This window comes from Triticum urartu, chromosome 2, assembly GCF_003073215.2.
Source record: "Triticum urartu cultivar G1812 chromosome 2, Tu2.1, whole genome shotgun sequence".
In the NCBI taxonomy this organism is placed as follows: Eukaryota; Viridiplantae; Streptophyta; class Magnoliopsida; order Poales; family Poaceae; genus Triticum; species Triticum urartu.
This window is the reverse complement of record NC_053023.1, coordinates 5,374,083-5,391,870: the sequence shown is the minus strand read 5'-3', so window position 1 is coordinate 5,391,870 and position 17,788 is coordinate 5,374,083. Positions and strand designations below refer to the sequence as shown.

General features: G+C 43.4%; 1 non-coding gene across 1 annotated transcript; it reads right to left on the bottom strand.

Annotated features, from left to right (window-relative positions):
• Positions 1-1,660: 1,660 nt before the first annotated feature.
• Positions 1,661-1,732, bottom strand: TRNAD-GUC. The gene has a single exon. It is a non-coding gene; the product is annotated as a tRNA-Asp (tRNA).
• Positions 1,733-17,788: the final 16,056 nt, after the last annotated feature.

Sequence of the window (17,788 nt, the reverse complement as noted above, 5' to 3'; positions counted from 1 at the left end):
TGTTTGAGTTTGAAACTATTGTTTTAAAAAACAATAATTATTTAGTAACACTAATATTTCTTGAATAATTAGTTTGACCACAGTTTGACCAGATTTGACCAAAATTGAAATAACTAAAATAATTATTTAGTAACACCAATATTCTAGAATAATTAGTTTGACCATTGTTTGACCACAGTTTGCCCACTGTTTGAATATTTTTCAATTTTTTCCACTCTAGATCTTAAAAGCCCCGTAACTTTTTTTCTATTAGGTTTTTGAGGATTTTGAAAATGTTTAACGGGGTTCCCCCCATTAAATTTGGATGTAACTTTTCGAGTAGATGATTTTTCATATAAAGAACTTTTTCATCCGAGTTAGTATGCAAAAGTTATGCCCATTTTTACAAATTTCAGAGAGATTTTGCAAATAAAGTCAAAATTCACATTTGCAAATTTTCCCAACAACTAGACCACATATCACATGAGAAACTTATTTTCTTTTATTTTTTTTGACATTTCCATTATTTTCTTTTATTTTTTTTAAAACTGAAAAGGCGATCCAAGGGGGGTAGAGTTTGAAAATGGGACCTTTAGTACTGGTTCGTGGCACGAACCGGGACTAAAGGTCATCGCACCCTTTAGTCCCGGTTCATGTCTTAAACCGGGACTAAAGGGCCCGAGTGAACCGGGACTAATGCTTTAGCCGCACGAACCGGGACCAATGCTCACATTAGTCCCGGTTCTAGACTGAACCGGGACTAATGCCTTAGCCGCACGAACCGGGACCAATGCTCACATTAGTCCCGGTTCTAGACTGAACCGGGACTAATGGGCTGAGCCGGCCTGGACCATAGCCCTGTTTTCTACTAGTGAGGTTACAAACTAGCTATGGCGTCGTCGATCGAAGTTAGTTTCAGAGCTCGCAGTTTTGTCGTGTTTGTGCAAGCCATGCTTCTCATCTGCGTGGTGATCATGAGCAGCAGCTACACCATCCATGGCGCTGGCCGAGGTACCAGTTCTAATTTGTTTTCATGTATTTATTATTATTTCCTGGAATACCACATATTAGTTTTTTTGTATCTTTTTCTGTTCATATGACGCTGTTCGATTAATTGGTTTGTGCTTCGATCTGTTTTGCACATGCAGTCCCGCGGCCGTTCTTCCGCGAGGCGAAGACACCGGAAGTGAACCTACCAGCATATTCCTCGTCCCGCCGTGTCACTAATAGTTGAATATAAGCTTACTCTAGAAAAAGTACTGTTGAATAAGCAATAGAAAGCATGGTCTATGGGCGCATGCATGTTGTGTATGGTGATATCGATCATGCCTGCTGATACAATTTCTCAAAAGTGCATTTACAGTGTCAGCAAAATATATGTAACCACTGTGTGTTGCGTCTACAGAATAAAACAATTTTCATGTGAAATATATTTATAACCTCATCGCTCTCCACCGAAATCACATGTTTTTTATACGAAGCACCTATGATTTCGGCCCAGGATACCCACCCCATCGGATGCAAGAAACAGCAGCCACCGGTTTTCTGTATTTCGGCCCAGGATAACCACCCCATCGGATGCAAGAAACAGCAGCCACCGGTTTTCTGTATTTCGGCCCAGGATAACCACCCCATCGCACGCAAATGGGCCCGATCTAAGTGGGCCAAAAAATGAAAAATGCGCCGTTGCCGGGGATCGAACCCGGGTCACCCGCGTGACAGGCGGGAATACTTACCACTATACTACAACGACTTGCTTGCTTTAAAATGCAGGAACAAGTTGACATTTGCAGCGGCACAAGGCAGGATGTGACAGTAGATGATACCCCGCACGTTATTGCGGGAATAGTTTGCAACATATTTCAATGTGATTTATTGTATGAAACATGAATATTTAAAATAATACTCCCTCTGTTTCTAAATATTTGTCTTTCTAGATATTTCAACAAGTGACTATATACAGAGCAAAAAAAGTGAATCTACACTCTAAAATATGTCTACATACATCCGTATGTGATAGTCCATTTAAAATGACTAGAAAGACAAATATTTAGGAACGGAGGGAGTAATATAAAAAGCTAAAACTAAAAAACATATAAGTTATGATGTTTGATTGAAAATTCTCATGTATGCTTGCATGTTGAGATGAGTGTTTTTCCATAAATGTCATGATGAAGTGGCATGCTTGTATGTTGACACACATATGATAGTGGGGGTGGGCCTTTGCTCATGCATGTTGTGCGAGATGTGGCATACTTGCACGTTGAGAGAAATAGTTAATGGAGGCAAGCTATTTAGATATAGAAGATTAGCATTTATGTGAAATTTTTTATGGAAAACAATATATATAGGTCGATTGGTCGTACACAGAAATCACCCGCTCCATCGCGCGCAAGAGGAAAAGTCGCCTCCTCACCATGTCCAACATAGCCATGCTTTTTCACCCCACCTCGGCACCTACATCTAGCCCCCCCCCCCCCCTCTCCCTTCTCAGGGAGCTCCTAGACTACTTCTATCGCATGATTTTTTTGGAATTTTTTCTTCCACCATGGACCTTGAGCACAGCTCAATAATGAAGTCCTCCAAGCGCATCAAGCCTGACGGAAACACCTATACTATGGGGAATGAGTAAAAAGCGGAGCTCGTCACATGGTGCTACTAAATTGGATATTGTAGTTATTCTGTCTTTGTTTTGACGAGAAGCATGATTTATGTCACACCAGACTAACACAACTAAGGTGCCTTGTTGCATGTCTCCATGACCCACATGGCATAAGACACACATTCCGCTACATGAGCAATTTGTGTCGCTCTGTTTTCCCTTTGACCTCCTGGGTCCCGATAAAACTTCAAAGAGCTGGATTCGCTTAACAGATCATTGTGTATGTGTGTGTGTGTGGGGGGGGGGGGTGCGATCTTGTGAAGTTCCCCCCCCCCCCCTACTGGTTCGAAGACGGGCCTTCTTCAAACATGCCTTTGTAAGTGGCTAAAAAATTATTAGCCAACCAATGCCAACACCATGACCATGATATGCATTTTCAAATCGAAAACAACTCATTTTTGAGAAACCGACTTGACTAACGCCTTCTTGTCAAGAAGGAGCTGAATGATGTTGTTTTTCACCGATAGGTCTTAATTGTTGTTTATTCAACATTGAATTTACGACTCATTCAATCTATTTTTGCAATTGTCTAGTCATTTTCTTATTCAACATGTTGGATCCTTGCATCTGTTAATTTGCTCAACTTTCCGCGGAATTCAACAAATGAGGGTCTTCATAATTCTTTCAAATGGCATTGAAAGTGGCAGAGCTAATCACAAATTATAGGGTGTGCCACCTAGAAAAACAATCGGCATAACACACGAATTGACCATAAAAGGAATACGAATAACCCTATTAAAATAGAAACCTAAAGTTTTTTGTGGGTTCTCCCAAAATCATTGTCCCCATGATATCGGGGGGTTTCTCAAAATTGTAACATCACATACGTCACACGTGAGAGATGAAGTAGTCATTCGAGGCAAGAGGGTTGACTCTGCGTGTCTCGCATCAATCGGGGGCAAAGAGGCCAATAGATGTTATCCATCACCATGCCCGACGCATATCACCGCGCCCCATTTCAAAACTCGGTTTTCCCGCATTATGGATTTATATGAGAGAAAAGGTTTTCAAAAACTCAGCCTCCAACACCGAAGCCCTCCAAGCGCATCGAGGTTGGCAGAAACACATGGACTATGGGAAATGAGTCCAAAGTGGGGCTCGTCGGATTGTGTTACTAAACTGGAGATGGTTTTTCTTTTGACGAGAACATGACTTATGATGAGACTAAACAACTAGGGCCCTCGTTGCGTGTATCCATTATCCACATGTTCTCATGTTCTGCTATGTAAAGCAATTTTGTGTCACTCTGTTTTCCTTTTCACCTCCTGTCGTGGAATTGTCACGGCAGATGTCCTTAGTGTCAGGACTTAGTCGCGAGGCCAACGCATCTATGTGGTAGTTTGAGAGGGGTTGAGCGGGACGAGAGACGCATGTTTTACCCAGGTTCGGTCCCTCACGGTGGAGGTAAAAGCCTACATCCTGCTTCATTGATATTGATTATGATGACCACGGTTATAAAAGTGCTCTTATCTCGAGAGCTATTGTCTAAACCTAACTTGTCCAAGGTTGTGGAACTTGTCCCCTTTTGGGGAGCCCTGCCCCTCCTTATATATGTTGGAGGGGCGGGTTACATGACTAGTCCTAGTTGGATTAGGACTAGTCTCTTTTCTATTACAAGACGGATAGCAATCCAGGTCTTATTCAAACTGTTTAAGTCGGCCTGCTGGGCCACCTCCCGTGATGGGCCGCGGCCTACCTCCATGAGGATACCCGTGTCCCATATCCACGACAGTAGCCCCCAAGCTTTCGGGTGACTCGAAGAGTCGGGCGGAAGGTCTTGATTTTGTTGATGCTTTTGTCTTCCTTGAACGTGGAGCTTTTTTCCGGGTCGTTGACGTAATGGATGCCGAAATGTTGATGATGTTGAAAATATGCCCTAGAGGCAATAATAAATTGATTATTATTATATTTCCTTGTTCATGATAATCGTTTATTATCCGTGCTATAATTGTATTGATAGGAAACTCAGATACATGTGTGGATACATAGACAACACCATGTCCCTAGTGAGCCTCTAGTTGACTAGCTCGTTGATCAATAGATGGTTACGGTTTCCTAACCATGGACATTGGATGTCGTTGATAACGGGATCACATCATTAGGAGAATGATGTGATGGACAAGACCCAATCCTAAGCATAGCACTAGATCGTGTAGTTCGTATGCTAAAGCTTTTCTAATGTCAAGTATCATTTCCTTAGACCATGAGATTGTGCAACTCCCGGATACCGTAGGAATGCTTTGGGTGTATCAAACGTCACAACGTAACTGGGTGGCTATAAAGGTACATTACAGGTATCTCTGAAAGTGTCTGTTGGGTTGGCATGAATCGAGACTGGGATTTGTCACTCCGTGTAAACGGAGAGGTATCTCTGGGCCCACTCGGTAGGACATCATCATAATGTGCACAATGTGACCAAGGAGTTGATCACGGGATGATGTGTTACGGAACGAGTAAAAGAGACTTGCCGGTAACGAGATGGAACAAGGTATCGGGATACCGACGATCGAATCTCGGCAAGTAACATACTGAAGGAAATATGCCCTAGAGGCAATAATAAAGTTATTATTTATTTCCTTATATCATGATAAATGTTTATTATTCATGCTAGAATTGTATTAACCGGAAACATAATACATGTGTGAATACATAGACAAACAGAGTGTCACTAGTATGCCTCTACTTGACTAGCTCGTTAATCAAAGATGGTTATGTTTCCTAACCATGAACAAAGAGTTGTTATTTGATTAACGAGGTCACATCATTAGTTGAATGATCTGATTGACATGACCCATTCCATTAGCTTAGCACCCGATCGTTTAGTATGTTGCTATTGCTTTCTTCATGACTTATACATGTTCCTATGACTATGAGATTATGCAACTCCCGTTTGCCGGAGGAACACTTTGGGTGCTACCAAACGTCACAACGTAACTGGGTGATTATAAAGGAGCATTACAGGTGTCTCCAAAGGTAGATGTTGGGTTGGCGTATTTCGAGATTAGGATTTGTCACTCCGATTGTCGGAGAGGTATCTCTGGGCCCTCTCGGTAATGCACATCACATAAGCCTTGCAAGCATTGCAACTAATGAGTTAGTTGCGGAGATGATGTATTACGGAACGAGTAAAGAGACTTGCCGGTAACGAGATTGAACTAGGTATTGGATACCGACGATCGAATCTCGGGCAAGTAACATACCGATGACAAAGGGAACAACGTATGTTGTTATGCGGTCTGACCGATAAAGATCTTCGTAGAATATGTAGGAGCCAATATGGGCATCCAGGTCCCGCTATTGGTTATTGACCGGAGACGTGTCTCGGTCATGTCTACATTGTTCTCGAACCGTAGGGTCCGCACGCTTAAGGTTTCGATGACAGTTATATTATGAGTTTATGAGTTTTGATGTACCGAAGGAGTTCGGAGTCCCGGATGAGATCGGGGACATGACGAGGAGTCTCGAAATGGTCGAGACGTAAAGATCGATATATTGGACGACTATATTCGGACATCGGAAAGGTTCCGAGTGATTCGGTATTTTTCGGAGTACCGGGTAGTTACGGGAGAAGTAATGGGCCTTGATGGGCTTTAGTGGGAAGAGGAAAAAGGCTGCTGCGCCCCCCCTCCCCTCTAGTCCGAATTGGACTAGGGAAAAGGGGGCCGGCCACCTTTCCTACTCCTCCACTTCCTTCTCCCTTCCTCCCCTCTTGATGGACTCCTACTAGGACTTGGAGTCCTAGTAGGACTCCCATCCTGGCCGCACCAATGGCCTTGGCCGGCCTCCTCCTCCTCCATCCTTTATATACTGAGGCAAGGGGCACCCCATAGACACACAAGTTGATCTTTGAGATCGTTCCTTAGCCGTGTGCGGTGCCCCCTGCCACCATATTCCACCTCGATCATATCGTTGTAGTGCTTAGGCGAAGCCCTGCGTCGGTAGATACATCAAGATCGTCACCACGCCGTCGTGCTGACGGAACTCCTCCCCGAAGCTTTGCTGGATCGGAGCCCGGGGATTGTCATCGAGTGTACGTGTGCTAAGAACTCGGAGGTGCCGGAGTAACGGTGCTTGGATCGGTCGGATCGGGAAGAAGACGTACGACTACTTCCTCTACGTTGTGTCCAACGCTTCCGTTGCGATCTACAAGGGTACGTAGATCATACTCTCCCCTCGTTGCTATGCATCACCATGATCTTGCGTGTGCGTAGAAATTTTTTTGAAATTACTACGTTCCCCAACAGTGGTATCAGAGCCTAGGTTATTTATGTTGATGTTATATGCACGAGTAGAACGCAAGTGAGTTGTGGACGATACAAGTCATACTGCCTACCAGCATGTCATACTTTGGTTCGGCGGTATTGTTGGACGAGACGACCCGGACCAACCTTACGCGTACGCTTACGCGAGACCGGTTCCCTCGACGTGCTTTGCACATAGATGGCTTGCGGGCCACTGTCTCTCCAACTTTAGTTGAACCAAGTATGGCTACGCCCGGTCCTTGCGAAGGTTAAAACGGAGTCTATTTGACAAAGTATCGTTGTGGTTTGGATGCGTAGGTGAGATTGGTTCTTGCTTAAAGCCCGTAGCAACCACGTAAAACTTGCAACAACAAAGTAGAGGACGTCTAACTTGTTTTTGCAGGGCATGTTGTGATGTGATATGGACAAAGCATGATGCTGAATTTTATTGTATGAGATGATCATGTTTTGTAACCGAGTTATCGGCAACTGGCAAAATCCTTATGGTTGTCTCTCTATTGCATGAGATGCAAGCGTCCAATAATTGCTTTACTTTATCGCTATGCGATAGCAATAGTTGCAAGAGCAATTGTTGGCGAGACAACCACGTAACGACACATTGATATAGATCAAGATGATGGAGATCATGGTGTCATGCCGGTGACGATGGAGATCATGGCAATGCTTTGGAGATGGAGATCAAAGGCACAAGATGATCATGGCCATATCATGTCACATATTTTGATTGCATATGATGTCTATCTTTTATACATCTTATTTTGCTTAGTTTGATGGTAGCATTTTAAGATGATCTCTCACTAAATTATCAAGAAGTGTTCTCCCTGAGTATGCACCGTTGCGAAAGTTCTTCGTGCTGAGACACCACGTGATGATCGGGTGTGATAGGTTCTACGTTCAAATACAACGGGTGCAAAACAGTTGCACACGCGGAATACTCAGGTTATACTTGACGAGCCAAGCATATACAGATATGGCCTCAGAACACGGAGACAGAAAGGTCGAGCGTGAATCATATAGTAGATATGATCAACATAGTGATGTTCACCAATGAAACTGCTCCATCTCACGTGATGATCGGACATGGTTTAGTTGATTTGGATCACGTGATCACTTAGAGGATTAGAGGGATGTCTATCTAAGTGGGAGTTCTTAAGTAATATGATTAATTGAACTTTAATTTATCATGAACTTAGTCCTAGTAGTATTAGCATATCTATGTTGTAGATCAATAGCTCGCGTTGTTGCTTTCATATGCTTATTTTGATATGTTCCTAGAGAAAATTGTGTTGAAAGATGTTAGTAGCAATGATGCAGATTGGATCCGTGATCTGAGGTTTATCCTCATTGCTGCACAGAAGAATTATGTCCTTGATGCACCGCTAGGTGACAGACCTATTGCAGGAGCAGATGCAGACGTTATGAACGTTTGGCTAGCTCAATATGATGACTACTTGATAGTTTAAGTGCACCATGCTTAACGGCTTAGAATCGGGACTTCAAAGACGTTTTGAACGTCATGGACCATATGAGATGTTCCAGGAGTTGAAGTTAATATTTCAAGAAAATACCCGAGTTGAGAGATATGAAATCTCCAACAAGTTCTATAGCTAAAAGATGGAGGAGAATCGCTCAACTAGTGAGCATGTGCTCAGATTGTCTGGGTACTACAATCGCTTGAATCAAGTGGGAGTTAATCTTCCAGATAAGATAGTGATTGACAGAATTCTCTAGTCACCATCACCAAGTTAGTAGAACTTCGTGATGAACTATAATATGCAAGGGATAACGGAAACAACTCCCAAGCTCTTCGTGATGCTGAAATCAACGAAGGTAGAAATCAAGAAAAACATCAAGTGTTGATGGTTGACAAGATCACTAGTTTCAAGAAAAGGGCAGAGGGAAGAAGGGGAACTTCAAGAAGAACAGCAAGCAAGTTGCTGCTCAAGTGAAGAAGCCCAAGTATGGTCCTAAGCCTGAGACTAAGTGTTTCTACTGCAAAGGGACTGGTCACTGGAAGCGGAACTACCCCAAGTGATTGGCAGATAAGAAGGATGGCAAAGTGAACATAAGTATATTTGATATACATGTTATTGATGTGTACTTTACTAGTGTTTATAGCAACCCCTCAGTATTTGATACTAGTTCAGTTGCTAAGATTAGTAACTCGAAACGGGAGTTGCAGAATAAACAGAGACTAGTTAAGGGTGAAGTGACGATGTGTGTTGGAAGTGGTTCCAAGATTGATATGATCATCATCGCACACTCCCTATACTTTCGGGATTAGTGTTGAACCTGAATAAGTGTTATTCGGTGTTTGCGTTAAGCATGAATATGATTTGATCATGTTTATTGTGATACGGTTATTCATTTAAGTAAGAGAATAAATTGTTGTTATGTTTACATGAATAAAACCTTATATGGTTACACACCCAATGAAAATAGTTCGTTGGATCTCGATCGTAGTGATACACATAATCATAATATTGAAACCAAAAGATGCAAAGTTAATAATGATAGTGCAACTTATTTGTAGCACTGCTGTTTAGTTCATATTGGTATAAAGCGCATGAAGAAACTCCATGCTGATGGGCTTTTGGAATCACTTGATTATGAATCAGTTGATGCTTGCGAACCATGCCTCATAGGCAAGATGACTAAGACTCTGTTCTTCGGAACAATGGAGCGAACAACAGATGTGTTGGAAATCATACATACTGATGTATGTGGTCCGATGAATATTGAAGCTCGCGACAGGTATCATTATTTTCTGATCTTCACAGATGATTTGAGCAGATATGAGTATATCTACTTGATGAAACACAAGTCTGAAACATTTGAAAAGTTCAAAGAATTTCAGAGTGAAGTGAAAAATCATCGTAACAAGAAAATAAAGTTTCTACGATCTGATCGTAGAGAAGAGTATTTGAGTTACGAGTTTGGCCTTCAGTTAAAAACAATGTGAAATAGTTTCACTACTCATGCCACCTGGAACACCACAATGTAATGGTGTGTCCGAACGTCATAACCGTACTTTATTAGATATGGTGCGATCTATGATGTCTCTTACCGATCTACCACTATCGTTTTGGGGTTATGCATTAGAGACAGCTGCATTCACGTTAAATAGGGCACTATCTAAATCCGTTGAGACGACACCATGTGAACTATGGTTTGGCAAGAAACCTAAGCTGTCGTTTCTTAAATTTGGGGTTGCGATGCTTATATGAAAAAGTTTCATCCTGATAAGCTCAAACTCAAATCGGAGAAGTGCGTCTTCATAGGATATCCAAAGGAAACTATTGGATACACCTTCTATCACAGATCCGAAGGCAAGACTTTTGTTGCTAAATTCGGAAACTTTCTGGAGAAGGAGTTTCTCTCGAAAGAAGTGAGTGGGAGGAAAGTAGAAAACTTGATAAGGTAATTGTACCTTCTCCCTTATTGGAAAGTAGTTCATCACAGAAATCTGTTCTTGTGACTACTACACCAATTAGTGAGGAAGCTAATGATGATGATCATGTAACTTCAGATCAAGTTACTACTGAATCTCGTAGGTAAACCAGAGTGAAATCCGCACCAGAGTGGTACGGTAATCCTGTTCTGGAAGTCATGTTACTAGACCATGACGAACTTGCGAACTATGAGGAAGCGATGATGAGCCCAGATTCCGCGAAATGGTTTGAGGCCATGAAATCTGAGATATGATCCATGTATGAGAACAAAGTATGGACTTTGGTTGATTTGCCCGATGATCGGCAAGCAATTGAGAATAAATGGATCTTCAAGAGGAAGACGGACGCTGATAGTAGTGTTACTATCTACAAAGCTAGAATTGTCGCAAAAAGGTTTTTCGACAAGTTCAAGGTGTTGACTACGATGAGAGTTTCTCACTCGTATCTATGCTTAAGTCTGTCCGAATCATGTTAGCAAATTGCCGCATTTTATGAAATCTGGCAAATGGATAAACAAAACTGCATTCCTGAATGGATTTCTGGAAGAAGAGTTGTATATGATACAACCAGAAGGTTTTGTCAATCCTAAAGGTGCTAACAAAATATGCAAGCTCCAGCGATCCATCTATGGACTGGTGCAAGAATCTCGGAGTTGGAATATATGTTTTGATAAGTTGATCAAAGCATATAGTTTTATACAGACTTGCAGTGAAGCCTGTATTTACGAGAAAGTGAGTGGGAGCACTACAGCATTTCTGATAAGTATATGTGAATGACATATTGTTGATCGGAAATAATGTAGAATTATTCTGTAAAGCATAAAGGAGTGTTTGAAAGGAGTTTTTCAAAGAAAGACTTCGGTGAAGCTACTTACATATTGAGCTTCAAGATCTATAGAGATAGATCAAGACGCTTGATAAGTTTTTCAATGAGTACATACCTTGACAAGATTTTGACGTAGTTCAAAATGGAACAGTCAAAGAAAAAAAAAGTTTCTTGCCTGTGTTACAAGGTGTGAAGTTGAGTAAGACTCAAAGCCCGACCACGGCAGAAGATAGAAAGAGAATGAAAGTCATTCCCTATGCCTCAGTCATAGGTTCTATAAAGTATGCCATGCTGTGTACCAGATCTATTGTATACCCTACACTAATTGGCATGGGAGTACAATAGTGATCTAGGAGTAGATCACTGGACAGCGGTCAAAATTATCCTTAGTGGAATAAGGATATGTTTCTTGATTATGGAAGTGAAAAAGGTTCGTCGTAAAGGGTTACGTCGATGCAAGTTTTGACACAGATCTGGATGACTCTAAGTCTCGATCTAGATACATATTGAAAGTGGGAGCAATTAGCTAGAGTAGCTCCGTGCAGAGCATTGTTGACATAAATATTTGCAAAATACTTACGGATCTGAATGTGACACACCCGTTGACTAAGATTCTCTCACAAGCAAAACATGATCACACCTTAGTACTCCTTGGGTGTTAATCACATAGCGATGTGAACTAGATTACTGAATCTAGTAAACCCTTTGGGTGTTGACCACATATCGATGTGAACTATGGGTGTTAATCACATGGTGATGTGAACTATTGCTGTTAAATCACATGGCGATGTGAACTAGATTATTGACTCTAGTGCAAGTGGGAGATTGAAGGAAATATGCCCTAGAGGCAATAATAAAGTTATTATTTATTCCCTTATTTCATGATAAATGTTTATTATTCATGCTAGAATTGTATTAACTGGAAACATAATACATGTGTGAATACATAGACAAACAGAGTGTCACTAGTATGCCTCTACTTGACTAGCTCGTTAATCAAAGATGGTTATGTTTCCTAACCATGGACAAAGAGTTGTTATTTGATTAACGAGGTCACATCATTAGTTGAATGATCTGATTGACATGACCCATTCCATTAGCTTAGCACCCGATCGTTTAGTATGTTGCTATTGCTTTCTTCATGACTTATACATGTTCCTATGACTATGAGATTATGCAACTCCCGTTTGCCGGAGGAACACTTTGGGTGCTACCAAACGTCACAACGTAACTGGGTGATTATAAAGGAGCATTACAGGTGTCTCCAAAGGTACATGTTGGGTTGGCGTATTTCGAGATTAGGATTTGTCACTCCGATTGTCGGAGAGGTATCTCTGGGCCCTCTCGGTAATGCACATCACATAAGCCTTGCAAGCACTGCAACTAATGAGTTAGTTGTGAGATGATGTATTACGGAACGAGTAAAGAGACTTGCCAGTAACGAGATTGAACTAGGTATTGGATACCGACGATCGAATCTCGGGCAAGTAACATACCGATGACAAAGGGAACAACGTATGTTGTTATGCGGTCTGACCGATAAAGATCTTCGTAGAATATGTAGGAGCCAATATGGGCATCCAGGTCCCGCTATTGGTTATTGACCGGAGACGTGTCTCGGTCATGTCTACATTGTTCTCGAACCGTAGGGTCCGCACGCTTAAGGTTTCGATGACAGTTATTATGAGTTTATGAGTTTTGATGTACCGAAGGAGTTCGGAGTCTCGGATGAGATCAGGGACATGACGAGGAGTCTCGAAATGGTCGAGACATAAAGATCGATATATTGTACGACTATATTCGGACATCGGAAAGGTTCCGAGTGATTCGGGTATTTTTCGGAGTACCGGGTAGTTACGGGAGAAGTAATGGGCCTTGATGGGCTTTAGTGGGAAGAGGAAAAAGGCTGCTGCGCCCCCCCTCCCCTCTAGTCCGAATTGGACTAGGGAAAAGGGGGCCGGCCACCTTTCCTACTCCTCCACTTCCTTCTCCTTTCCTGCCCTCTTGATGGACTCCTACTAGGACTTGGAGTCCTAGTAGGACTCCCATCCTGGCCGCACCAATGGCCTTGGCCGGCCTCCTCCTCCTCCATCCTTTATATACTGAGGCAAGGGGCACCCCATAGACACAAGTTGATCATTGAGATCATACTCTCCCCTCGTTGCTATGCATCACCATGATCTTGCGTGTGCGTAGGAAATTTTTGAAATTACTACGTTCCCCAACACATACCGATAGACAAAGGGAATTGTATACGGGATTGATTAAGTCCTTGACATTGTGGATCATCCGATGAGATCATCGTGGAACATGTGGGAGCCAACATGGGTATCCAGATCCCGCTGTTGGTTATTGACCGGAGAACGTCTCGGTCATGTCTGCATGTCTCCCGAACCCGTAGGGTCTACACACTTAAGGTTCGATGACGCTAGGGTTATAAAGGAAGCTTGTATGTGGTTACCAAATGTTGTTCGGAGTCCCGGATGAGATCCTGGACGTCACGAGGAGTTCCGGAATGGTCCGGAGGTAAAGATTTATATATAGGAAGTCCTATTTCGGCCATCGGGACAAGTTTCGGAGTCATAGGTATTGTACCGGGACCACCGGAAGGGTCCCGGGGGCCCACCGGGTGGGGCCACCTATCCCGGAGGGTCCCATGGGCTGAAGTGGGAAGGGATCCAGCCCAAAGTGGGCTGGGGCGCCACTTCCCTTATGGCCCATGCGCCTAGGGTGAAAGGAGAACCCTAAGGAAGAGTCCCAAGGAGGGAAGGCACCTCCTAGGTGCCTTGGGGGGGAGGGAAACCTCCCCTGGCCGCCGCCCCCCTAGGAGATTGGATCTCCTAGGTCTGGCGCACCCCCCCCTTGGGCTCCCTATATATAGTGAGGGTAGGAGGGCCTCTTGAGACACACCTTTGCCTTTGGTGCAGCCCTTCCTCTCTCCCAAGTCCTTCTCCTCTCCCGTGGTGCTTGGCGAAGCCCTGCAGGATTGCCATGCTCCTCCACCACCACCATGCCGTTGTGCTGCTGTTGGATGGAGTCTTCCTCAACCTCTCCCTCTCTCCTTGCTGGATCAAGGCATGGGAGACGTCACCGGGCTGTACGTGTGTTGAACGCGGAGGTGCCGTGCGTTCGACACTTGGTCATCGGTGATTTGAATCACGACGAGTACGACTCCATCAACCCCGTTCACTTGAACGCTTCCGCTTAGCGATCTACAAGGGTATGTAGATGCACTCTCCTTTCCCTCGTTGCTGGTCTCTCCATAGATAGATCTTGGTGACACGTAGGAAAATTTTGAATTTATGCTACGTTCCCCAACAGTGGCATCATGAGCTAGGTCTATTGCGTAGATTCTATGCACGAGTAGAACACAAAGTAGTTGTGGGTGTTGATTTTGTTCAATATGCTTGCCGTTACTAGTCTTATCTTGATTCGGCGGCATCGTGGGATGAAGCGGCCCGGACCGACCTTACACGTATTCTTACGTGAGACTGGTTCCACCGACTGACATGCACTAGTTGCATAAGGTGGCTAGCGGGTGTCTGTCTCTCCCACTTTAGTCGGATCGGATTCGATGAAAAGGGTCCTTATGAAGGGTAAATAGCAATTGGCATATCACGTTGTGGTCTTTGCGTAGGTAAGAAACGTTCTTGCTAGAAACCCATAGCAGCCACGTAAAACATGCAAACAACAATTAGAGGACGTCTAACTTGTTTTTGCAGGGTATGCTATGTGATGTGATATGGCCCAAAGGATGTGATGAATGATATATGTGATGTATAAGATTGATCATGCTCTTGTAATAGATAATCATGGAGCCCCAAGATGGAGATCAAAGGAGCTATATGATATTGGCCATATCATGTCACTATTATTTGATTGCATATGATGTTTATCATATTTATACATCTTATTTGCTTAGAACGACGGTAGTAAATAAGATGATCCCTTACAACAATTTCAAGAAGTGTTCTCCCCTAACTGTGCACCGTTGCTACAGTTCGTCATTTCTAAGCACCACGTGTTAATCGGGTGTGATGAATCCTTACGTTCACATACAACGGGTGTAAGACAGTGTTACACATGCAAAAACACTTAGGGTTAACTTGACGAGCCTAGCATGTACAGACATGGCCTCGGAACACAGAAGACCGAAAGGTCGAGCATGAGTCGTATAGAAGATACGATCAACATGAAGATGTTCACCGACGTTGACTAGTCCGTCTCACGCATAGATCGGACACGGCCTAGTTGACTCGGATCATGTAATCATTTAGATGACTAGAGGGATGTCTATCTAAGTGGGAGTTCATAAGATGAACTTAATTATTCTGAACATAGTCAAAAGGATTTTGCAAATTATGTCGTAGCTCACGCTATAGTTCTACTGTTTAGATATGTTCCTAGAGAAAAATTAGTTGAAAGTTGATAGTAGCAATTATGCGGACTAGGTCCGTAAACTGAGGACTGTCCTCATTGCTTCATAGAAGGCTTATGTCCTTAATGCACCGCTCGGTGTGTTGAACCTCGAACGTTGTCTGTGGATGTTGCGAACATCTGACATACACGTTTTGATAACTACATGCTAGTTCAGTTAAACGGTTTAGAGTTGAGGCACCAAAGACGTTTTTGAAACGTCACGAAACATATGAGATGTTTTGAGGGCTGAAATTGGAATTTCAGGCTCGTGCCCACGTCAAGAGGTATAAGACCTCCGACGATTTTCTTAGCCTGCAAACTAAGGAGAAAAGCTCAATTGTTGTGCTTGTGCTCAGATTGTCTGAGTACAACAATCGCTTGAATCAAGTGGGAGTTGATCTTCCAGATGAGATAGTGATGTTTCTCCAAAGTGATTACCACCAAGCTGCTAGAGCTTCGTGATGAACTATAATATATCAGGGACATATATGATGATCCTTGAGATATTCGCGATGTTTGACACCACAAAAGTAGAAATCAAGAAGGAGCATCAATCGTTGATGGTTGGTGAAACCACTAGTTTCAAGAAGGGCAAGGGAACAAAGGGATACTTCATGAAACGGCAATTCAGCTGCCGCTCTAAGTGAAGAAACCCGAGGTTGAACCCAAACCCGAGACTAAGTGCTTCTATAATAAGGGGAACAACCACTGGAGCAGAATTACCCTAGATACTTGGTAGATGAGAAGGCTGGCAAGGTCGATAAAGTATATTGGATATACATTGTGTTAAGGTGTACTTTACTAGTACTCCTAGTAGCACCAGGGTGTTAGATACCGGTTCGGTTGCTAAGTGTTAGTAACTCGAAATAAAAGCTACGGAATAAACGGAGACTAGCTAAAGGTGAGCTGACGATATGTGTTGGAAGTGTTTCCAATGTTGATATGATCAAGCATCGCACGCTCCCTCTACCATCGAGATTGGTGTTTGCGTTGAGCATAGACATGATTGGATTATGTCTATCGCAATACGGTTATTCATTTAAGGAGAATAACGGTTACTCTGTTTATTTGAATAATACCTTCAATGGTCTTACACCTAAAATGAATGGTTTATTGAATCTCGATCATAGTGATACACATGTTCATGCCAAAAGATAGCAATGATAGTACCACCTACTTGTGGCACTGCCACGTAAGTCATATCGGTACAAAACGCATGAAGAAGCTCCATGTTGATGGATCTTTGAGCTCACTCGTTTTTGAAAAGTTTGAGACATGCGAACCATGTCTATTGGTGTATATTGTTGGGGAACGTAGTAATTTCCAAAAAATTCCTACGCACACGCAAGATCATGGTGATGCATAGCAACGAGGGGAGAGTATGATCTACGTACCCTTGTAGATCGCAACGGAAGCGTTGACACAACGTAGAGGAAGTAGTCGTACGTCTTCTTCCCGATCCGACCGATCCAAGCACCGTTACTCCGGCACCTCCGAGTTCTTAGCACACGTACAGCTCGATGACGATCCTCGGACTCCGATCCAGCAAAGTGTCGGGGTAGAGTTCCGTCAGCACGACGGCGTGGTGACGATCTTGATGAACTACAGCAGCAGGGCTTCGCCTAAACTCCGCTATAGTATTATCGAGGAATATGGTGGCAGGGGGCACCGCACACGGCTAAGGAACAGATCACGTGGATCAACTTGTGTCTATGGGGTGCCCCTTGCCTCAGTATATAAAGGATGGAGGAGGAGGAGGCCGGCCAAGGCAATTGGTGCGGCCAGGATGTGGAGTCCTACTAGGACTCCAAGTCCTAGTAGGAGTCCACCAAGAGGGGAGGAAGGGAGAAGGAAGTGGAGGAGAGGAAAGGTGGCCGGCCCCCTTTTCCCTAGTCCAATTCGGACTAGAGGGGAGGGGGGGCGCAGCAGCCTTTTCCTCTTCCCACTAAAGCCCATCAAGGCCCATTACTTCTCCCGTAACTACCCGGTACTCCGAAAAATACCCGAATCACTCGGAACCTTTCCGATGTCCGAATATAGTCGTCCAATATATCGATCTTTACGTCTCGACCATTTCGAGACTCCTCGTCATGTCCCTGATCTCATCCGAGACTCCGAACTCCTTCGGTACATCAAAACTCATAAACTCATAATATAACTGTCATCGAAACCTTAAGCGTGCGGACCCT